We start from the raw sequence: 26,169 nt of genomic DNA on the forward strand, positions 1-26,169 counted from the left end.
GCCGAACCTTGTAGGGATATCAATATCAGGTGGTTGGATTGAAGCAGATGGAAACAGGAGCTGGGAAACTTGGGCCTTATAGGTGGGTTGTTTCAAGAGCTCATATAACAGGACCATGATATTGAATTTCTCAAGGTCTTTTTGACGATTATAGATGGCATGGCCTTTTTCTACAGTGCTAACCTCTACAGACTCATTTTCTTTTTCACATATGGGCTTAAAAGGGGGAGGTGATTTCTCTTCTTTGAGGACTTTGGGCTTATGACAGTTTGGATATGAGAACTCCTCTTTTTAAATAATTGGATCTAAAGTCCCCTTTCCCTTGTCAGCTGGTTTAGGAGGCTTTTAGGAGGAAGTTCCTTCATTTTGGTCTAGTCCCCTCGATCTCTTTCTAGATGACTAAAGATCATATTTCTTATGTAGACGAGCCTCCATAAAATCAATGAATTTATTGGAGTAATAATCAATATCACCATGATTCAACACTGCATCAAGATCATCCTCCTCCTCTTCATACATTCTGACTTCTTTTTCTTCATAAGAGAAAGAGAAATACAAGTTCCCTTGAACTTCATTGGCATCTTGTATCTGCTCCTCTGGATCATCTTCTATATATAATGGAGGATGGATGTGATATTTTTGTTCTTTCCTCTCCCTTTGCAATATTTTTAGGGGAGGCCTTCTATATTGGGGAAACCTCAATTAGCAGTCGGGAAGTTTTGCTGTTGAAGGCTTTTATTTTCTAGCTCCATTTTTCTCAGTTTATTTGATAACCTCCTTATCAACTTATCCATCTTCTTTATCTTTTGTCCTTGGGATTCTCTTCCATGACTTGAGGAAGATGCCTTCTATTTCACCTTTTTCTTCTCTTTAGGGCCAGTTCTTCTTCTTGACTTCCTTGTTGATGTAAAATTTTCTTCTACCTCGAGAGCATCAGTTTGAATTTGGTCCAAGGTATAAGACTTCATCTATCTGAGTGTGAAGTCGAACTCTAATTCAAATGCCCCAGTAAAAACTACTTGGGCAATGACCTGTGGAGGTTTAATCTCAATAGGTAGACTATTGTACAATTTATTAAAACTTTTTATAAAAGCCAAGATATCCTCATCAGGTTTCTCCTTTATAGTGTTGAACTCAGTAAGAATGTATCCATGATCTTTCTTCTCTCCCCATTTCCGCATAAAATAATTCTCCATTTCTTCCCAAGTTGTAATGGAAGCATTCAACAAGGATTTGAACCATTTCTGGCTTCCCCATCCAAATATTGGATGAAGAACCTCAACACTACATCATGGTGCTCAACATTTAATTTTTTTGCAAAGGCACATAAAACCTCTATGTGTCTATGCGCTGCTATGTCAACTTCTTCATTAAACCTGGGCAAGAGCTTGAGATAGTCCCATGGCATAAAATTTAAAGGTTGAGGCCATGGAAAATTTTAGGGTCTAATGTTTGCCTAGTGGGTTAATTTTCCCTGATTTTTCCACAAAAAAGATTCACCATTTTCCAATTTTTATAAAAGAAGATTCGCCCAAATTTTATAATATAAAATTATTTTACCTTAAAAGTCGCCAACATTATATAGAGACTATATATAATATCATTATAATTTTGAATAATTTACAAATATATCAATAAACATTTTATAGTTTGCATATTAGGGATTAGTGAGATTCGCCAATGTTTTTAAACTTCAAGAAATTTTCCATCCTTAAAATTTTCCTTGGTTGAGGCAGGTCTAAGGGAGCATATTTGTTTAACAGGAAACCTGGGACAACCATTTGAAGCAAAGGTGGTGGTGCTTGATTTATTAGGGGTCTATAAGGTATGATCTATTGATAGACAACTGACTAACCGTGGAATGAGAAACTGTTCATATTGTGGGTAGGGTTGCTTTGGAGGATATATTTACCTCCTCAACTTCAGGGAGGGGAGGAAAAGAAAGAGAAGTGGTGTTGACTGAAACTTGTTCCTTGACCTCTAGGGAGGCAGTACTAAGCAGATGAACACTTTTTGAAGGATATACCAGGACTCTAGGAGGAAAATTAGAGCAATGAATTATGGCATTCTGTGAGCTTGATGAAGATGTTTTAGGAAACGAAGAGACAATAACATCAATATTGGGGGTTTTCTCCCTACAAATCCTTCTGGATAATAGTATTTCTGGGTTAGATATAGATCATGTTCTTTGCTAAGATATATCTGAGTGGGTATGGGGCCTCTTAAAAGCTAGGGTGATGAACTTAAGATTTGACAGTGGAGTCACCAAGGTGATAGATCTACAACCCACATATCTTTGCCCACCTTATCAAAGAGTGTATGAATGTCGTGTCTAGGGAAAAAATTCTCTAATCCATTCCTTAGAAATGACGCTAGAAATATGTTGTCACTCCTAGAGACAACCTATGGGTTGATGGGAGACCAATGCCTAGGAAATAATAATTAATGAAGTCAGATTTATCTTAAAGGACTATAACACCATATTTTTTCACAATTAAATCAAATAGGATTGATTCAAAACCATTTATAAAGATACAATGTATGAAGCAGCTTACACAGGAAATAATCCTCAATTAGTGGTGGCCAAATCAATTTAAGAATTTGCAGCAAAATAGTTGTTAAAATAGATGTAATGGTAGAAGAAAGTAGAGGAGAAATCTATCATACAGAGCTTAAACATTAAGAATTATGTATATCTAGATTTGGAGAGAAGCGAAAGTAAGGAAATTCTTATGGAATGTTGAGATACATGGAGCACTTTTTAAAGACTAAATTTCCACATTAATACATACATTATCCAACAATAACTTGATCTAAATGAACCCGTATCTAATGAGAAATATATCTAGCAACTACATGACATGAAGTATGAGAGGAATATTTAACATATATGAAAATATAGAGAGATATGAACATACTGCAATCCAATAAGTTGGAATCAACATAAATCTTGTATTAATATTTTGAGAAAAGTGCGTACATCAAGATTCATACATGCCTTCATAAAACCAGGAAAAGGTCCCTTAAGAGAATTATTTCTAAAAATTATGAACCTTATTTAAGTGTTTCTTCCCTCCTTATAAGGAGATGGAGAGCTTGAAAATAGTTACAAAAATATCTTAGCCTGACCTCCAACTGTTTGATTGACTAGTTGTCTCGGTGTGCGATGGCTCTGTTTCCCAAATGATTGCAACATGATGGTTCCTTTCTTTAAAATACAACAATAACAGAATCAAAAAACAAAAAAATAACAAAACATGGGAATAACTGAATGACGTTTATAACAAAATATCTCCATGCCACTTCTTGTGATGGCCTTTGATCAGGCCACGCCTATGCAGTGATGTTCTACTTAACTACTTGACCAGTTCACCTATCTCTTTTCACCTTAATAGCTTGAATTCCCAATTTTCTAGAGCTGGGAGTGATCACCTGTGATGGCCTTTGTAATGCTCTATAACATAGCTACTGACTCATCCATCTCTTTAAGCCTTTATGTATTACATTATCAGAGCGTTTACTCATCAGGACTTTTATACTTAAAAACATTAAAAAAACAAAGTCTTGATGTTCCTTGGTCCCTTTTGTTTATCCCCTTGAAAAATGTATCTCATAAGTCCAGGCACCATGACCTCTCACTTAGCCTTAAGGAACTAGGGCCTTTAGACTCCTTTCAAGGGCCATTTTTCGTTTGTAAAGTGCTTTGCACTTGTGGTTCTTTAAATTCCTCTGTAACCATGCGCTAGCCAAACTTTGGAGCCCTTTTCATCAGTGATTTCCAATCGGGGGGGATAAAACGTGCGTTGCGACATGCTCATTCTCCGATCACCAATCTCGGATATGACATCATCAATTCCACGTGGCACCTCATGAGTGGTGACCCATGTCACCCAGATTCATCCCCTTAGGCCCCACAAAATGGCAAAACTGTCTCCCATGTGTCCTACTATACCACCACGTCATGCTGACATCATCTGCCATGTGTCCTTACTAGAGCCAATCTTGTGCTGCAATTCATCCTCCTGGAGGAGAGAGAAAAGGGCTTATACACCCTTGGTTTTGCGATGAAGGATTTTGTAAACTTATATTTGAGTCCCCCGACAATTTTACAGTATCAACACATTTCCCCTATCACAATGTTTAAAAGGTTTCCACATGAAAATGTCCTAATTTGTGATTGCTGATGTTGCGATATTTTAATGTGCCGATCTCCTCCGAGCTCCAATATGTGAAATGTGATCACTGACTTGTGGTTACCAATATGTTAGGTGATATGGTGGGCGATCACTGATCTCTGATATTGCTGGACCTCCAATATATCAAACCTCTAATATGCGATGTGTTAATATTCCATGTTGCTCTGATATGTGATTGTCGATCACCGATGTCTCTGCACCTCGATGTTGGAAATAATACTAAGAGGGGGGGGGTTGAATCAATATTATTCAAATTGATAACTTTTTCTTTTCATACTCAAATTTATATACGCTACTTCAATGAAGGTAACTCGCGTGTACACACACCTGTCTTTAAAGAAACCAACGTATATGCAACAAACTTATCATTGAGTTAATTCATCATATGTTGATCTTTAATCAGTGCATCAATAATTCATTAACCATATAAATAGTAACCATGGTCAGTAATAACCTAATAAACCATAACACATAAGAAACACACATGAACACCAAGATTTATGGTGGAAACCCAATGTGGGACTAAAACCACTTGTTGCTGTCTTCTTTTAATATAAGAAAAACCTGTTTAAAATATTATACTGGTGCAGACTCATGCCAGTATGCAGGAAACCACCTGCAGAAGCCTACAACCTTTTCTCATTCTCTAGCTACTACTGGAAGCTAGCTACAAACCCCTAGCTCTTGTACTAGCCATTCCATTTACTAGTATGTAGGCACCGACCTATAGAAGGCTCCAACGTTCACTGGTTTTCCATCTACTACTGGAAGGGAGCTCCAACCCCCTAGCTCTTGTACTAGCCGATCCATTCACTAGTACATAGGCCCCAGCCTACAGAAGGCTCCAACCTCCACTCGTTTTGCAGTTGCTACTGGAAGGGAGCTCCAACCCCTTGGCTCTTGTATTGGCTGATATGTTTACCAGTATGTAGGCACTGACCTACAGAAGGCTACGACCTTCTCTCTTCCTCCAGGGAACATGTTTCATAAATTTTCAGACTGGATACTCCTTGAACACTACACCATAATATGAAGGCATCGTTTCATCAAATTTTCATACTCGACCGATCAGTAACATTGAAGCTTAGAATCAATCACCACTACAATACAACCATCAAATATATCCGCATCAAATAATCATTGAAAATAAATCATCAATCTCTAAATCAACCACAACTGAATGAATCATTGAAAAGTCATCATCACTGAAGAAAATCACAATCAATCAATTTGAACATTCAGAATGCTGTCACCAGAATATAATCACCTCTGAACCCATAACTCTGCAACAACAACTAGAACCAACTGCAACTTCAAACATCATATTTCATAATATATATGCTACTTTGATGTGTCTAACCAATGTGTATACTTGCTTTTACCAAAGCGAACCAACGTAGATATCTGCAAATACTAACTTAAAAACTTCGTATCTATTCCAGACTTCAGTTATACCCAGATCATAACATTTACAGTGTAAAACATGCATTAGTATTCAGATCTAGACTATCCATGATCAGACCACATAATGATAATTCATTTAAGGTCTTATGATCCTGATCCATCATCCATCATCAACCACATAGGTGCATCGTTAGTTTATATCAAGCAAAGAATCAGAAACCCATAACCTGCATATTTGATCTAACACTTTGTAAGATATTCAATACTTGCACATGTTGGCCTAATGATCTTCTCCTCCTTATATAGTTTTAGGCCTTTCTCAATACCTCGAACCAAAACCACTTAGGACCAATACCTTGGACCAAATACCTCAGACCAATATCTTGGACAAAAACCTTGATTTTCCATCCCATACACGCTTTTCCTTCTATGAAAGTGCGTGTATACGTATACGCTACTTTTGTTCTGTTAATCCACATGTATACACTGCTTGAACAAAGTGAACTAGCGTATACTTCTTAAACCACTCTCTTTCTTCAATCTATGGAGTTTGATCTGTAATCCTTTGTTGTTAACCTATTTCACTGTGAACTATCATCTGCATGAGTTTCCATCAAGGAAAACACCTGTATCATAATGGCAACAATCTCCTCCTTTGGACTTGATGGCAACAACAACACCAAGACACTCTCCCCCTTTGACATAAAGGGAAAAGGGCGGACCAAGATATTCTCCCCCATTGATATACATTATGTCGTCCATGCTCCCCCTGAGTACATGCTAAATTCTCTAATTAAGCTCCCCCTTTGTACATGCTGAGATGCACTAAACCGTCCATGCTCCCCCTGAGCACATGAAAAGTTTGCAAAAATATTTTCCAAAACAATAATATGACTGTATAACTCAACTAGGTGAGTATGAGCTTCCTATCACCAATGAATCATACATACATCAATCTCCCAATCAAGTGGGGACACACCAATTTTGAATCATCCACCCAACCAAGTGGGGATATACCGAATTTTTATACATGACTGAAATAGAAATTATTATGTCATCCGTCCCATGCATAGTGGGGTTACAAATTAGGTATTTTCATGACCATTACATAAAATGATGTACATGACATTTATAAAAAGGACGAAAAATCTTCACAAGACCATGATAGTCATCAACAACTATCATACACCATATATGATCTCCACCATTAGCGTCAAGATCAACAACCTATATATGTCCATCATCAAAAGAGTCACCTGAATCAAACAACTATGTGGATCAAGTAATAAAAGTATCTTCATGTACCAAGATCTTCTAACATAATGCCAACAATGCATTATTAGAAGCATATGGTCCTCCTGAACCTGTGCCAACTGTTCATTGTTATATTTTATTATTGCAAATATCAGTAAGAATCATCAAGGCATCACCACATCCAGTTATTCATCAACTTATTAACAACTTATGAGGGCCAAAAATACTTCCACATATCATCAACAGACTATAACCATCATCAATTAGAACAGAGCAGATAATTGATAATTGACTGAGCCATATTAGATCACTTTTATGAGTCTTTCCCACTGTTTTTTCCTCAAACCAACATATACACGACTTTGTAGCTTTGAACTTGCATATATACGCTATTTGTCTTCATGATAATTGCGTATGAGATTTAGAACACTGAAGTTTCATACTTTGAGATCCCCTTGAGTCTGTTATGTCTGTATATTATGCTATGCCACATCTTTCTGGCTATACTTCCTTCTTATTCCATACCTTGGAGTGTGATGATGATTTCTCCTTTTGGTATGTTGGCCAAAATTTGCTCCTACATTCTTTTGCTATGTGCCTAGACTCGCTATATCCATAAAATCTTACATGTTTCATGTTCCTTCTATAGCAGTCAGTGGTTTTGTGACCAAACATATTGCAAGAAAAACAATATCCCTTAAAGTACCTGGAAACTGATGATATTTCTGTGTGATGGTCTTGAATCATTCTACTTCTGCATCTCACTGCAGTGTGTCCAAAATTATGACATATAATACATTCAACATTGTTCATCAGAGAAAATATCCGACTATCACTTCCATAGTTAGGAGTAAAATATTTTCTTTGAAGACTTTCTTTCATTGGTTGTTGATGGGGTTGACCTTTCATCTCCTTGTTAAGAATTTCAAATTTTGCATTGTAGTTCCTCGCCTCATCTTGTGAGTTGGATCCACCTTCAACAGTTTCATGAAAACCAAGACCAGTTTTTATGGTAGGAGACCTTTGACTACTAAGAATATTATCCAAATTCTTAGTACTGTCTTGAAATTGTAACAGTTTATCCTTTTCTTCTAATTTACCTTTTAAGCTATTTACCTCAAATTGATATTGCTCTTCCTTTTCGAGATATTTCTTCTTCATTGTTTCATCAGCCTTTCATCCTTCTTCCACTTGTTTCCTTCATTTGATAATTTATTTTTCTTGTTCCCTTCCTCCAGCTGAACTCTTAACCAGGTATCTTCTTCTTTGAAGGCACACTCCCTTTTGTTAGATATATCTTCTTTATCTCTAATGTTATCTGTGAGTATTTTAACTTCTGCCTCTATATTTATTTCACTATCACTTTCAATATCTTCAACTTTGGATGAATAGGGACAAATATCACCAGAAGACCAAAAGTTTGTACCTGATACTTCTTTTGCTTTTTCATCTTCAATATGATGTGATTTTGAATCTGAATACTTGCTTCCACTTGATGGTCCATTGTATCTCTTGTTTTCACTATTTCTTTGATATGTCTTCTTCTTCTGAGTCACTTTCATCTTTAGCTTCTTTCCCGTTGTTGCTACGGATCTCCTTCAAGCGATCAAGCTTCTGCCAAAGGACCTGCTCTGATACCAATTGTTGGAAATAATACTGAGAGGGGTAGGGGGTGAATCCGTATTATTCAAGTTGATAAATTTTACTTTACATACTCAAATTTATATACGTTGCTTCAATGAAGGTAACTTGCGTGTACACGCAACTATCTTCTAAGCAACCAACGTATATCTAGCAAACCTATGATTCAGTTAATTCATCATATGTTGATCTTCAATCAGTGCATCAATACCTCATTAACCATATAAACAATAACCATGTGCAGTAATAATATAATAAACCATAACACATAAGAAAAACACATGAACAACAACATTTATGGTGGAAACTCAATGCGGGACAAAAACCACCTGCTACTGTCATCTTTTAATATAAGAAAAACCTGTTTACAATCTTGTACTGGTGCAGATTCATACTAGTACGCAGGCACCCACCTGCAGAAGGCTACAACCTTCTCTCATTCTCTAGCTACTACTGGAAGGGAGCTACAACCACCTAGCTCTTGTACTAGCTGATTCGTTTACTAGCACATAGGCGCCGACATATAAGAGGCTCCAACCTTCACTCATTTTCCAACTGCTACTAGAAGGGAGCTCCAACCCCCTAGCTCTTGTACTAGCCGATCCATTTACTAGTACGTAGGTGCCAAACTACAGAAGGCTCCAACCTTCACTCATTTTCCAGCTGCTATTGGAAGGGAGCTCCAACCCCTTGGCTCTTGTACTGGCTGATATGTTTACCAGTACGTAGGCACTGACCTATAGAATGCTACGACCTTCTCTCTTCCTCTAGGGACCACGTTTCATAAATTTTCAGAAAGGATACTCCTAGAAAACCACACCACAATTTGAAGGCCTCGTTTCATCAAATTTTCATACTAGACCCATTAGTAACAATAATGCTCAGAATAAATCACCACTGCAATACAACCATCAAATATATCTGCATCAACTAATCACTAAAACCCAATCATAAATCTCAAAATCAACCACAACTGAATCAATAATTTAAAACCCATAATCATTGAAGAAAATCAAAATCAATCAATTTGAACATTTAGAACACTGTCACTATAATACATTCAACATAACATAAAGAAGAACCTAGAACTCTGCAACAACAACTCGAACCAACTGCAACTTCAAACATCATATTTCATAATGTATACGCTACTTTGATGTGTCAAACCAACGTGTATATGCTCTTTTACCAAAGTGAACCAACATACAAATATGAAAATACTAACTTAAAAACTTCATATCCATTCCAGACATCAATCATACCTAGATCATAACATTTACACTGTAAAACATGCGTTAGTATTTAGATCTAGACTATCCATGATCAGACCACATAATGATAATTCATTTCAAGACTTATGATCCTGATCCATCATCCGTCATCAACCACATAGGTGCCTCCTTAGTTCAGATCAAGCAAAGCATCAGAAACCCATAACCTACATATTTGATATAACACTTCATAAGATATTCAAAACTTTCACACCTTAGCCTAATGATCTTCTCCTCCTTATATAGTTTTAGGACTTTCTCAATACCTTGGACTAGAACCACTTAGGAACAATACCTTGGACCAAATACCTCAGACCAATCCCTTAGACCAAATACCTCGGACCAATACCTTAGACGAAATACCTTGGACCAATAACTTAGACAAAAGCCTTGATCTTCCATCCCATACGCGATTTTCCTTCTGTGAAAGTGTGTGTATACGTATACGCTACTTTTGCTTTTTTAACTGTGTGTATACGCTGCTTGGAAAAAGTGAACCAACGTATACTTCTTAAACCATTCTCTTTCTTCAATATCAAAAGTCTGATATGTAATTCTTTCCTGTTAACCTATTGCACTATGAATTTTCATCTGTGTGAGTTGCATCAAGGACAACACCTGTATCCTAATGCCAACAATCTCCTCCTTTGGACGTGACAACAACAAAAACACCAAGGCACTCTCCCCCTTTGACATCAAGGGCAAAGGGCGGACCAAGATATTCTCCCCAATTGATATACATTATGCTGTCAATGCTCCCCCTGAGTACATGATGAATTCTCTGATTAAGCTCCCCCTTTGTACATGCTGAGATGCACTAAACCATCCATGCTCCCCCTTAGCACATGTAGAGTCTGCAAAAATATTTTCCAAAAGAATAACATGACTCTATAACTCAAATCAATGAGTATGACATTCCTATCACTAATGACTCATACATACATCAATCTCCCAATCAAGTTGGGATACACCTATTTTGACTCATCAACCCAACCAAGTGGGGATATACCAAATGTTTATACATGACTGAAATATAAATTATTACATCATCCTTGCCATTCATAGCGGGGTTACAAATTAGGTCTTTTCATGACCTTTACATCAAATGATATACATGACATTTATAACAAGGATCAACAATCTAAATGAGACCATGATAGTCATCAACATCTGTCAGCAACATCAATAAAAGTGCTTGTACGCCCTTGGTTTTGCGGTGAAGTCCTTTGTAAACTTATATTTGAGTCCCATGACAATTTTACACTATCAACACATTTCCCCTATCACAATGTTTAAAAGGTTTCCACGTGAAAAAGTCATGATTTGTGATTGCCGATGTTGTGATATTTTAATGCGTGGATCTCCTTCGAGCTTCGATATGCGATGTGCGATCACCGACTTGTGGTTGCCGATATGTTAGGTGATATGGTGGGTGATCGTTGATCTCCGATATTGCTGGACCTCCGATATATCAAACCTCTGATATGCGATGCGTTAATATGCCATGCTGCTTTGATATGTGATTGTCGATCTCCGATGTCTCCGCACCTCGGTGTTGGAAATAATACTGAGAGGGGGAGTGAATCAATATTATTCAAATTGATAACTTTTTCTTTTCATACTCAAATTTATATATGCTACTTCAATGAAGGTAACTCACGTGTACACACAATTGTCTTTAAAGCAACCACTGTATATCCAAAAAACTTATGATTGAGTTAATTCATCATATGTTGATCCTTAATCAGTGCATCAGTACTTCATTAGCCATATAAATAGTAACCATGTGCAGTAATAACAGAATAAACCATAACACATAAGCAAAACACATGAACACCAAGATTTAAGGTGGAAACCCAATGTGGGACAAAAACCACCTACTGTTGTCTTCTTTTAATATAAGAAAAACCTGTTTACAATCTTATACTTGTGTAGAGTCATATTAGTATGCAAGCACCCACCTACAAAAGGCTACAACCTTCTCTCATTCTCCAGCTACTAGTGGAAGTGAGCTACAACCCCATAGCTGTTGTACTAGCTGATCCATTTACTAATATGTAGGCGCCGACCTACAGAAGGCTCCAACTTTCATTGATTTTCCAGCTGCTATTGGAAGGGAGCTCCAACCCCATGGCTCTTGTATTAGCTAATCCATTTATTAGTACATAGGCACCAACCTACAAAAGGCTCCAACCTTCACTCGTTTTCCAGCTGCTACTGGAAGGGAGCTCCAACCCCTGGCTCTTGTACTGGCCGATATGTTTACCAATATGTAGGCGCCGACCTATAGAACACTACGACCTTCTCTCTTCCTCTAGGGACCAGTTTCATAAATTTTCAGACTGGATACACCAATTTTGACTCATCCACCCAACCAAGTGGGGATATACCAAATGTTTATACATGACCGAAATAGAAATTATTACATCATCCTTCCCATGCACAGTGGGGTTACAAATTAGGTATTTTCATGACCTTTACATCAAATGATATACATGACATTTATAACAAGGACCAATAATCTAAACGAGACCATGATAATCATCAGCATCTATCAGCAGCATCAACAAAAGGGCTTGTACGCCCTTGGTTTTGCGATGAAGTCCTTTGTAAACTTATATTTGAGTCCCCCGAAAATTTTACACTATCAACACATTTCCCATGTCACAATGTTTAAAAGGTTTCCACGTGAAAAAGTCCTGATTTGTGATTGCCGATGTTGCGATATTTTAATGCGTCGATCTCCTCCGAGCTCCAATATGTGATGTACGATCACCAACTTGTGGTTGCTGATATGTTAGGTGATATGGTGGGCGATTGCTGATCTCCTATATTGCTGGACCTCCGATATATCAAACCTTTGATATGTGATACATTAATATGCCACACTGCTATGATATGTGATTGTTGATCTCTGATGTATCTGCACCTCGGTGTTGGAAATAATACTGAGAGGGGGGTGAATCAATATTATTCAAATTAATAACTTTTTCTTTTCGTACTCAAATTTATATATGATACTTCAATGAAGGTAACTCTGTTGGCATTGTGATGTATGTGTTGTACTTGATGGTAACCCACTTATAGTAGAATAACTCACTTGTATATGGTAACTAGATGAATCTACAGAAGAGATATGAGATGTGACAGAATGCATGACAATAGTGTTTACAGATGTGATGAAATGCAGGGCAGCTTCAAGGAATCAGTTCAGAAGGAAACTCACTCAGATGAAATATCACAGGTAAAAAACAAAGAATGACAGATCGGTCTTCATAGAATGAGAAAGAGAGGTATACACATGTTCTCCATTGACCATGCTGCATATACACACAGGTTCACTGTATACAAGTCGTGTATACGTACACACACAGTTTCACAGAAGGAAAAGCACGTATACCTTGGAAAACTATTTTTTTGGTTCGAAGTATTTGGTCCATGGTATTGGTCCAAGGTATCTGGTCCGCGGTATTGGCCCTAGGTATTTGGTCCAAGTATTGGTCCTAAGTGGTTTTGGTCCATGGTATTGAAAAAGGCCTAAAACTATAAAAGGAAGAGAAGATCATTAGGCCAAGGAGTGCAAGTATCGAATATTTGATGAAGTGTGAGATCTAATATGCAGGTTATTGGCTTATGGTGCTGTGCTTGATCTGAATCAAGGATGAACCTTAGCATTTGATGAAGGATAAGATCTAATGATGTATTAGGATCTTAAGGGTTGAAGTGAATTATCTTTATGTGGTTTGATCATGTATCTGAATAGCTGGCGCATGTTGTAGTCTTTAAATATGATGATTTGGGTATGACTAAAGTCTGGAATAGTTGTAATGTTTCAATCATCATTTAAAGATCTGTATGCAGGTTCAATTTAAAAAAGGAGCATATATAAGTTGGTTCTGCATATCAAAGCAGCATATACATCATAAATTTGATTTGCAGATATGTACGCTGGTTCGATTTGAGGAAAGCGCGTATGCACTCTGGTTTGACACATGGAAGTAGCGTATACCTTATAAAATATGTTTTAGTTGCTTCTGTTTGCTATTGCAGTGTTCTGGGTTCTGGATTGGGTTTTGGTTACTGTATTCTGGAGACAACATTCTGAATGATCAAATTGATGGGTTGTTAAAGTGATTGATTAATTTGATTGTGGTTGGTTCAAAAGGAGATTGGTTGATGTAGATATATTTGATGATTGAATGATGTTGTTGATGGATCCAGTCTAAAAATTTATGAAACATGGTCCCTGGTAAAAAATAGAAGGTTGTAGCCTTCTGTAGGCTGGCACCTACGTACTAGTAAACATATCAGTTAGTACAAGAGCTAGGGGGTTGCAACTCCTTTCTAGTAGAAGCTAGAGATTGAGAGAAGGCTGTAGCCTTCTGCAAGTAGAAGCCTGCATACTGGTAAAAGACTGCACCAATACAAAATTGTAAACTAAAATTTCTTATTATTAAAAGAAGACAGAGACGACAATAGTAGTTGGTTTTTACCCACATTGGGTTTCCACCTTATATCTTGGTGTTCTTGTGTGTTTATTATGTGTGATGCTTTATTCTGCTTTTACTGCACTATCTAATGAATTCCTGAGATACTGATTAAAGTTCATTACATGATAATTTGGGTAAATCTAAATATCTCTGCATATACGCTGGTTGTATTAAGTATAGTTGCGTATACACACTAGTTCACTGAGCTGAAGTAGCATATACAAATCAGTTTTTGAAAATTAAATTATTGATCTGATAATACTGATTCAGCCCCCTCTCAATATTATTTCTAACAAACTCACGTGTACACACAATTGTCTTTAAAGCAACCAACATATATCCAACAAACTTATGATTGAGTTAATTCATCATATGTTGATCTTTAATTAGTGCATCATTACTTCATCAACCATATAAACAATAACCATGTCCATTAATAATAGAATAAATTATAACACATAAGCAACACAAATGAACACCAAGATTTAAGGTGGAAACCCAATGTGGGAAAAAAACCACCTGCTATTGTCTTCTTTTAATATAAGAAAAGCCTGTTTACAATCTTGTACTGGTTCAGACTCATACCAATATGCAGGCACCCACCTGGAGAAGGCTACAACCTTCTCTCGTTCTCCAGCTACTACTGGAAGGGAGCTACAACCCCCTAGCTCTTGTACTAGCCGATCCGTTTACTAGTATGTAGGCGCCGACCTACAAAAGGCTCCAACCTTCACTCGTTTTCCAGCTACTACCGGAAGGGAGCTCCAACCCCTTGGCTCTTGTACTAGCCGATCCATTTATTAGTACGTAGGCACCAACCTATAGAAGGCTCTAACCTCACTCATTTTCCAGCAACTACTGGAAGGGAGCTCCAACCCCCTAGCTCTTGTACTGGCCGATATGTTTACCAATATGTAGGCGCCGACCTAAAAAAGGCTACAACCTTCTCTCTTCCTCCAGGATCCATGTTTCATAAATTTTCAGATTGGATACTCCTGGAACACCACACCACAATCTGAAGGCCTCGTTTCATCAAATTTTCATACTCGACCCATCAGTAACATTGAAGCTCAAAATCATTTACCAATGTAATACAACCATCAAATATATCCGCATCAACTAATCATTGAAATTCAATAATCAATCTCTAAATCAACCATAATCGAATCAATCATTGAAAACCCATCATAACTAAAGCAAATCACAATCAATTAATCTGAACATTCAGAACACTGTCACCAGAATACAATCACCTCTGAACCTAGAACTTGGCAACAACAACTAGAACCAACTGCAACTTCAAACATCATATTTCATAATATATATGCTACTTTGATGTGTTGAATTAGTGTGTATACGTGCTTTTACCAAAGCGAACCAGCATAGAGATCTACAAATACTAACTTAAAAACTTCATAGCTATTCCATACTTCAGTCATACCCAGATCATAACATTTACAATGTAAAACGTGCATTAGTATTCAGATCTAGACTATCCATGATTAGACCACATAATGATAATTCATTTCAGGCCTTATGATCCCGATCCATCATCCATCATCAACCACATATTTGCATCCTTAGTTTAGATCAAGAAAAGCATTAGAAACCCATGACCTGCATATTTGATCTAACACTTCATAAGATATTCAAAACTTGCACATGTTGTCCTAATGATATTCTCCTCCTTATGTAGTTTTAGGCCTTTCTCAATACCTCAGACCAAAACCACTTAGGACCAATACCTTGGACCAAATACCCCAGACCAATACCTTGGACAAAAACCTTGATTTTTCATCCCATATGCACTTTTCCTTTTGTGAAAGTGTGTGGATACGTATACACTACTTTTGTTCTGTTAACCCATTTGTATATGTTTCTTGGACAAAGTGAACCAGCATATACTTCTTAAACCACTCTCTTTCTTCAATCTTTGGAGTCTAATCTGTAATCCTTTGCTGTTAACCTATTGCACTGTGAACTCTCATCTGTGTGAGTTTCCATCAAGGACAACACCTGTATCATAATGCCAACAATCTCCTCCTTTAGACTTAATGGCAACAACAAGACCAAGGCACTCTCCCCCTTTGAAATCAAGGGCAAAGGGCAGACCAAGATATTCTCCCCCATTCATATAAATTATGCTGTCCATGATCTCCCTGAGTACATGCTTAATTCTATGTTTAAGTTCCCCCTTTGTACATGATGAGATGCACTAAACTGTCCATGCTCCCCTTGAGCACATGCAGAGTCTACAAAAATATTTTTCCAAAATAATAACATGACTCTATAGCTCAACTAAGTGAGTATGACCTTCCTATCACCAATGAATCATACATACATCAATCTCACAATCAAGTGGGGATACAACAATTTTGACTCATCCACCCAACCAAGTTGGGATATACCAAATGTTTATACATGAGTGAAATAGAAATTATTACATCATCCTTCCCATTCATAGTGGGGTTACAAATTAGGTCTTTTCATGACCTTTACATCAAATTATATACATGACATTTATAACAAGGACCAACAATATAAACAAGACCATGATAGTGATCAACAACTATCATACACCATATATGATCTCCACCATCAACATCTTTCAGCAGCATCAAGATCAACAACCTATATATACAGTCCATCATCAAAAGAGTCACCTGAATCAAAAGACTATGTGGATCAAGCAATATAAGTATGTTCATGTACCAAGATCTTATAACATAATGCCAACAATGCATTATTAGAAGCATATGATCCCCTTGAACCTGTGCCAACTGTTCATTGTCCGATCTGATTATTGCAAATGTCAGTAAGAATCATCAAGGCATCACCATCAACTAGTTATTCATCAACTTATTAACAACTTATGAGGGCCAAAAACACTTTCACATATCATCAAAAGACTGTAACCATCATAAATCAGAACATAACATATAATTGATAATTGAATGAACCATATTAGATCACTTTTATGAGTCTTTCTCACCGCTTTTTCCTCAAACCAACATATACGCGACTGTGCAGCTTTGAACTCGCGTACATACACGACTTTTCGTCATGATAACTGTGTGCGAGATTTAGAACACTGAAGTTTCATACTTTGAGCTTCCCCTAAGTCTGTTATGTTTGTATACTGTGCTATGCCACATCTTTTTGGCTGTACTTCCTTCTTCTTCCATACCTTGGAGTGTGATGATGATTTCTCCTTTTGATATGTTGGCTGAAATTTGTTCCTGTATTCTTTTGATATGTGCCTAGACTTGTTACATGCATAACATCTTACATGTTTCATATTCCTTCTATAGAATTCAATGGATTTGTCACTAAACATATTGCAAGAAAAACAATATCCCTTAAAATACCTGGAAGCTGATGATCTTTCTGTGTGATGGTCTTAAATCATTCTACTTTTGCATATTGCTGCAACATGTCCAAAATTATGACATATAAGACATTCAACATGATTCATCAGAGAAAATAACCGGCTATCACTTCCATAGTTAGGAGTAAAAGATTTTATGTGAAGACTTTCTTTCCTTGGTTGTTGATGGGGTTGACCTCTCATCTCCTTGTTGAGAATTTCAAATTTTTCATTAGAGTTCCTTACCTCATCTTGTGAGCTGCATCCACCTTCAACAGTTTCATGAAAACCAAGACGAGTTTTGATGGTAGGAGACCTTTGACTACTAAGAATATTATCCAAAATCTTACTACTGTCTTGAAATCGTAACAGTTTATCCTTTTCTTCTAATTTACCTTTTAAGATATTTACCTCAACTTGATATTTCTCTTCCTTCTCGAGATATTACTTCTTCATGGTTTCTTTAGCCTTTCGTCCTTCTTCCACTTGTTGCCTTAATTTGAGAATTTCCTTTTTTTGTTCTTCATCTGCTTGAGGTAGTTCTCCATTCTGCTTATTTGAATTTTCAAGATATCCTTTTAGACAAAGGATCTTAGCTTCAAGACTTTCATAGTAAATGGATCTATATTTAAGTCTCTTGATTGTTGTACTCTTTTCATATACTTCATTTCTTAATGATGTCACTTCATCTTCCAGCTTTTGACATTGATCTTCCTTTTCCTTGTACTGCTTCCTTACTTTGTTTCCTTCCTCCAGCTGATCTCTTAACTTGGTAGATTCTTCTTTGAAGGCACACTCCCTTTTGTTTAATAGATCTTCTTGATCTCTAATTTTATCTGAGTCTTTTAACTTTTGCCTCTATATTTCTTTCACTATCGCTTTCAATATCTTCAAAATTGCATGAACAGAGAAAAGTATCACCAGAAGACCAAAAATTTGTACCTGATACTTCTTTTGCTTGTTCATCTTCAATTTGATGTGATTCTAAATATGAATACTTGATTCCACCTGATGGCCCATTATCTCTCTTGTTTTCACTGTTTCTTTGAGATGTCCTTTTCTTCTGAGGCACTTTCATATTTAGCTTCCTTCCCATTGTTTCTATGGATATCCTTCAAGTGATCAAGATTCTGCCAAAGGACCTGCCCTAATACCAATTGGTGGAAATAATAATGAGAGGGAGGGTTGAATCAATATTATTCAAATCGATAACTTTTTCTTTTCATACTCAAATTTATATGCGCTACTTCAATGAAGGTAACTCGCGTGTACACGCAATTGTCTTTAAAGCAACCAACTTATATCCGACAAACTTATTATTGAGTTAATTCATCATATGTTGATCTTTAATCAATGCATCAATAATTCATTAACCATATAAACAATAACCATGTGCAGTAATAACATAATAAACCATAACACATAAGCAACACACATGAACACCAAGATTTAAGATGGAAACCCAATGTGGGACAAAAACCACCTGTTGTTGTCTTCTTTTAATATAAGAAAAACCTGTTTACAATTTCGTACCAGTGCAAACTCATACCAGTATGTAGGCACCCACCTATAAAAGGCTACAATCTTCTCTCGTTCTCCAGTTACTACTGGAAGGGAGCTACAACCCCCTAGCTCTTGTACTATCCAACCTATTTACTAGTACATAGGCGTCGACCTACAAGAGGCTCCAACCTTCACTCGTTTTCCAGCTGCTATTGGAAGGGAGCTCTAACCCCATGGCTCTTGTACTAGTTGATCCATTTACTAGTACATAGACACCAACCTACAGAAGGCTCCAACCTTCACTCATTTTCAATCTCTTACTAGAAGGGAGCTCCAACCCCCTGGCTCTTGTACTGGCTAATATGTTTACCAGTATGTAGGCGTCGGCCTACAGAAGGCTAAAACTTTCTCTCTTCCTCTGGGGACCACGTTTCATAAATTTTCAGACTGGATATCCTGGAACACCACACCACAAACGGAAGGCCTCATTTCATCAAATTTTCATAGTGGACCCATCAGTAACATTGAAGCTCAGAATCAATCACCACTGCAATACAACCATCAAATATATCTACATCAACTAATCACTAAAACTTAATCATCAATCTCTGAATCAACCACAACTAAATCAATCACTGAAAATCCATGATCAATGATGCAAATCAAAATCAATCGATCTGAACATTAAGAACACTGTCACCAGAACACAAATCAGAACCCAGAACTTTGCAACAACAACTAGAACTAATTGCAACTTCAAAAATCATATTTCATAATGTATACGCTACTTTGATGTGTCACACTAGCATGTATACATGCTTTTACCAAAGTGAACCAGTGTAAAAATATGCAAATACTAACTTAAAAACTTCATAGATATTCCAGAGTTTAGTCGTACCCAAATCATAACATTTACATTGTAAAACATGCGTTAGTAGTCAGATCTAGACTATCCATGATTAGACCATATAATGATAATTCATTTTAGGCCTTATGATCCCGATCCGTCATCCATCATCAACCACATAGGTTCATCCTTAGTTTATATCAAGCAAAGAAACCGATAACCCGCATATTTGATCTAACACTTCATAATGTATTCAATACTTTCACACCTTGGCTTAATGATCTTCTCCTCCTTATATAGTTTTAGGCCTTTCTCAAAACCTTGAACCAAAACCACTTAGGACCAATACTTTGGACCAAATACCTTAGACCAATACCTTGGACCAAATACCTCGGACCAATACCTCGGACGAAATACCTCAGACCAATACCTTGGACCAAAACCTTGATTTTCCATCCCATACATGCTTTACTTCTGTGAAAGTGTATGTATACATATACGCTACTTTGGTTCTGTTAACCCACGTGTATACGCTGCCTGGACAAAGTGAACCAGCGTATACTTCTTAAACCACTCTCTTTCTTCAATCTTTGGAGTTTGATCTGTAATCCTTTGCTGTTAACCTGTTGCACTATGAACTGTCATATGTGTGAGTTTCCATCAAGGACAACACCTATATCATAATGCCAAGAATCTCCTCCTTTGGACTTGATGGCAACAACAACACCAAGACACTCTCCCCTTTTGACATCAAGGGAAAAGGGCGGACCAAGATATTCTCCCCCATTGGTATACATTATGTCATCCATGCTCCCCCGAGTACATGCTGAATTCTCTGATTAAGCTCCCCATTTGTACATGCTAAGATGCACTAAATCATCCATGCTACCCCTGAGCACATGCAGAGTCTGCAAAAATATTTTCCAAAAGAATAACATGACTGTATAAATCAACTAAGTGAGTATGAGCTTCCTACCACCAATGAACCATACATACATCAATCTCCCAATAAAGTGGGGATACACTAAATTTGACTCATCCACCCAACCAAGTGGGGATATACCAAATGTTTATACATGACTGAAATAGAAATTATTACATCATCCTTCCCATGCATAGTGGGGTTACAAATTAGGTATTTTCATGACCTTTACATCAAATGGTATACATGAGATTTATAACAAGGAACAACAATCTTCACAAGACCATGATAGTCATAAGCAACTATCATACACCATATATGATCTCCACCATCAACATTTGTCAGCAACATCAAGATCAACAACTTGTATATGTCCATCATCAAAAGGGTCACCTGAATCAAACAACTATGTTGATCAAGCAATAAAAGTACCTTCATGTACCAAGATCTTCTAACATAATTTCAAAAAAGCATTATTAGAAGCATATGCCCCCCCTGAACCTATGCCAATTGTTCATTGTCAGATCTGATTATTGCAAATATCAGTAAGAATCATCAAGACATCACCACCAACCAATTATTAAACTTATTAACAGCTTATGAGGGCCAAAAATACTTCCACATACCATCAACAGACTATAACCATCATCAATCAAAACAGAACAAATAATTTATAATTGGCTGAACCATATTATATCACTTTTATGAGTCTTTCCCACTGCATTTTCCTCAAACCAACATATACATGACTGTGCAGCTTTGAACTTGTGTATATACACAACTTGTCTTCATGATTATTACGTATGATATTTAGAACGCTGAAGTTTGATACTTTGAGCTCCCCCCAAGTCTATTATGTCTGTATATTGTGCTATGCCACATCATTCTGGCTGTACTTCCTTCTTCTTCCATACCTTGGAGTGTAATGATGATTTCTCCTTGGTATGTTGGCCGAAATTTGCTCCTACATTATGCCCGGAGTCATTGAGTACTGTACCGGATGCCTGCCTTGGGGTAGATGAGGTCTGAGTTAGGTGCGAGTCTCAGGGCCAACCTTGGACTAGGATATAGATCGGGTTAGGCTTATGCCTGGTGCCGAAAGTGGGAAAAAGGACAGAGATTCCTTGAGATTTCCCGGGTGTCGTGGAACTTCTGATGCCTGCTGGTTATACTAGTTCAGCAGAGGGTGTTGGCAACATGAAGTAATTAAAATAATAAATAGTAAAAATAATAAATAATAAATAATTCAACTTAACTTCAGGATGAGGTTCCTTAAAGTAGGAGAGTATGTAATATCCCTCCCCTTAATAATAAATAATAAATAATAATAAATAATAAATAATAAATAATAAAAATAATAAATAATACAAAAATAATAAATAATAATATAATAATAAATAATCACTTAGTAACAGTCCAAAATAAATATGAAGTTAATTTCCTAATTAATATTAGATTCAAACAAATGAGCACTTACCTATATTACCTATGATCGATGTCTGCCAGATGACAACAAGGTTTTGGGGACGACTCTCCACCCAATCGTAGGCTCAATTGTGCAAAGATTTGCTACAATTGGCCACCCCCGAGCCCTCAATCAACGTACTACTGCCAGTGACTCCTATGTCTTAGAACACCATTCTCCGAAGAGAATGAAAGATAGAATCTTGGAATGATGGAATGCCTCCCATCGTCATCACCATATAATAAATAGAACAAAAATTGGATGGGAAATCACATGTACACACTCCATGTGTCTACTTGCAACTTTATTTTGATTTTTAGCTTTCTTGTTTTATTTTCTTCTTTTTGATAGTTTTCTTGTTTTATTTCTATTTGTTCTTATTTAGAGCTTTAGTATGGTTATTACTATTTTTATTTATTTTCTTGTATATATTTTTAATATCATTTATTATTTAACATTAATGATTTATTATTTTTTTATTAAGTGGTTTATTTATTATTATTTATTATTTTGTAGTATTTATTATTTATTATTATTTATTATTTATTATTAAGGAGAGGGATATTACATACTCTCACACTTTAAGGAACTTTGTCCCAAAGTTAAGTTGAATTATTTATTATTTATTATTTTATTTACTTCATGTTGCCAACACCCTCTGCTGAACTAGTATAACCAATAGTTATCGAAAGTCTCCAACACCCGGGAAATCTCAAGGAATATCTGTCCTTTTTCCCACTTTCGGAACTAGGCATAAGCCTGACCCAGTCTGTATCCTAGTCCAAGGCAGGCCCCAAGGCTTGCGCTTAACTCAGACCTCATCTGCCCTAAGGCAGGCATCCAGTACGATACTCAATGACTCTGGGCATCTCGCAAGGCTGGCCCACTCCCTCCACAACTACTAATGCACAGCACCAGGCATCGAAGTCCTTACATCCCTTCCAAACTTTGGCATCCCAATCCAATAATAGGCACCTAGCCTAGAACATCAGGCACTTGGCTTTCTCAAGATGGTTCCATAGCCCTTCAAGAGCTATCCATCAAGAGCTATACACAAGACAAAGGAACCACTAGCATATGTAGTGTTGATTGAGTTTTAGCCCCAACCCATATGGTGTTACTTATTCTCCCTTGTGTGTATGGGATCTCATGAGATCATCAAATAAACTGGCCCTGACGGCCCAATGTGGAGTCCTGTCGATCATCCCAGCTCAACATGTAACAATGCATTAGCTATAACATCATAGTATCATAGAAAATAATCCACATGCCAAGTCTTGCATCTCATCATGAAACCATTTATCTTTGTTAATCACAAAATAACAAACTACGTGCTCATGCATGTCATTTGTATGCAACTATTACATGCTTCACCATCTTAATTTATGATATGAACATATTGCATCAAAGATATATCATGACTTTACATAATAGATGAACCACATGTCAATAACCTCATATTGTAACATCATAAATCCTATGCAAATCATAAGGATACATTATCACTATAAGAAACACATGTGCATCATTATATCATATCAGTAAATTAAACTAAAAAGTATCTATCTTAACTAAGTAAGCATTACCACACATTTTAATCAAATAAATAAGGAAAGTCTTTAAAAATAACATCTACATCTTCCCAGGTAGCTGATCCTGGGCTATATTGGTTCGACTAGAACTTGACTTGCTCAAACTCACGGTTCCTGAGTCGACGAACCTGGCGGTCCAGTATACAGAATGGTTCGACCTGAAGGACTCCTTCCTTGGAAACCTGCAATTTTTAAAATTTCAAAACATGGGATGGGTTGGATACATATTTTCTAAGCATAGAAACATGAAACACATTATGCATCCTTCTTAGATGGAATGGTAGCTTGAGCTTGTAAGCAACTGGTCCAATCCTCTCTAGGATTGTGAATGGCCCAAAAAATCTAGGGGATAGCTTTGTTCCCTTACCCATCCTAAAGGAACTTTTAAAGGGTTTGATTCTAATAAAAACTTGGCTTCCTTCCTCAAAGTTTCTATCAATTCTCTTTGCATCAACATAACTTTTCTGGCGATCCTTGGCTTCTTTTAGTCTCTGTTTAATTGTGGCCATTCGTTCTTCCATTTCTTGGAGCATTTAAGGTCCCAACATGACTTGATCCTCTAATCGATCCCAACTTAATGGAGTATGACATGGTCTTCCATACAAGATTTCAAAGGGAGCTGCCTGTATTGAACTGTGGTAACTATTGTTGTATGCAAACTCCACTAAGGGAAGGTATTTCTCCCATTGGTTTTGTTGATCCATGACATACATTCTTAGCATGTCATACAACACTTGGTTTACTCTTTCTGTTTGACCATCTGTCTCTGGGTGATATGTTGTACTGAAATTTAGTTGTGTTCCCATAGATTGTAATAGACTTTTCCAAAATCTGGAAGTAAAACGTGCGTCTCTATCAGATATTATCTTTCGTGGCACTCCATGGATGCGAACTATTTCTCTTAGGAAAATTTGAGCGATAACTGATGCTTTAAAGGTGGTCTTGACTGGAATGAAGTGAGCACTCTTAGTTAATTTATCAACCACAACCATAATGCAGTCATGTCTTTGGAATGTCAAAGGTAAGCCTCCAACAAAATCCATTGAAACAACTTCCCATTTAGTTTCTGGTATATCATGGGGCTATAAAAGCCTTGCCGGGTGATGATGTTTAGCTTTAACCTGTTGACATTCTAAACACCAGGCCACAAACTTTGTTATATCCTTTTTCATTCCTGTCCAGAAAAATAGTTGTTTTAAGTCTGCGTACATTTTTTGGACTCCTGGATGTGTAGCATATGGAGCTTGATGGGCTTACTTCATTATTAAATTTCGAAGAAGATCATCTTCTGGGACATACATTCTACCCTTATATCGTAGAAATCCATCATTTTCTAAGGTGTATTCCTCCCACTTGGTCGCCATAGGTACCTCTTCTTGTAAGGAAAATTTTATTTGCTGGTATTGTGGGTCCCCTACTAGGTGGCTTAGAATCCGGCTTCTCAAGTCTATCTTTAATGACGATATTGAATGAAGTCTAGGTCTCCTGCTTAAAGAATATGAAACTTTATTCCCTTTTCCATTTATGTAGGATATTTTGAAATCATAATCACTAAATAGCTCACTCCAGCATCATTGTCGAGCATTAAGGTCCTTTTGTGTGAAGATATACTCAAGACTTTTATGATCTGTTCTTAATTCAAATGGACGCCCCATCAGATAATGTCTCCATAGTTTCAAGGCCATTACAACTGTCGCTAACTCCAGATCATGAGTTGCGTAATTGATTTCATGGTTCTTGAGTTTTCGTGAAGCATAAGTGATAACCCCTTCATCTTGCATCAAGACTACACCTAATCCTTCTTCTGATGCATCCATGCATACAAGAAAGTCCTTGTCCATGTCGGGTACCTTTCATATTGGAGAAGTTGTTAGTCGATGTTTTAGATCATTAAATGCTTTCCTCACACTCACTTGTCCATTCAAACTTAACCCCTTTCCTTTGGAGGTGGGTGATGGCATTAGATATCTATGAGAACCTTTATACAAATCTTCTATAGTAACCTGCCAACCCCATAAAGCTTCGTACTTCCTTGACATTTCGAGGAGTGGGCCAAGTCATTATAGTTTCAATCTTACTGTAATCCACTGCAATGCCTTTCCCACTAATGGTATGGCCTAGATATTGAAATTCTTTCTCAAAGAAGGAACATTTAGTAAGTTTTCCATATAGCTTATGTTCTCTAAGGCATTGTAGTACCAATCTCAAGTGTTGTAG

This window comes from Pinus tabuliformis, chromosome 1_2 (genome assembly GCF_031772625.1).
Source record: "Pinus tabuliformis cultivar Carrire ecotype Pingquan chromosome 1_2, CPIR1, whole genome shotgun sequence".
NCBI classification, from domain to species: domain Eukaryota; kingdom Viridiplantae; phylum Streptophyta; class Pinopsida; order Pinales; family Pinaceae; genus Pinus; species Pinus tabuliformis.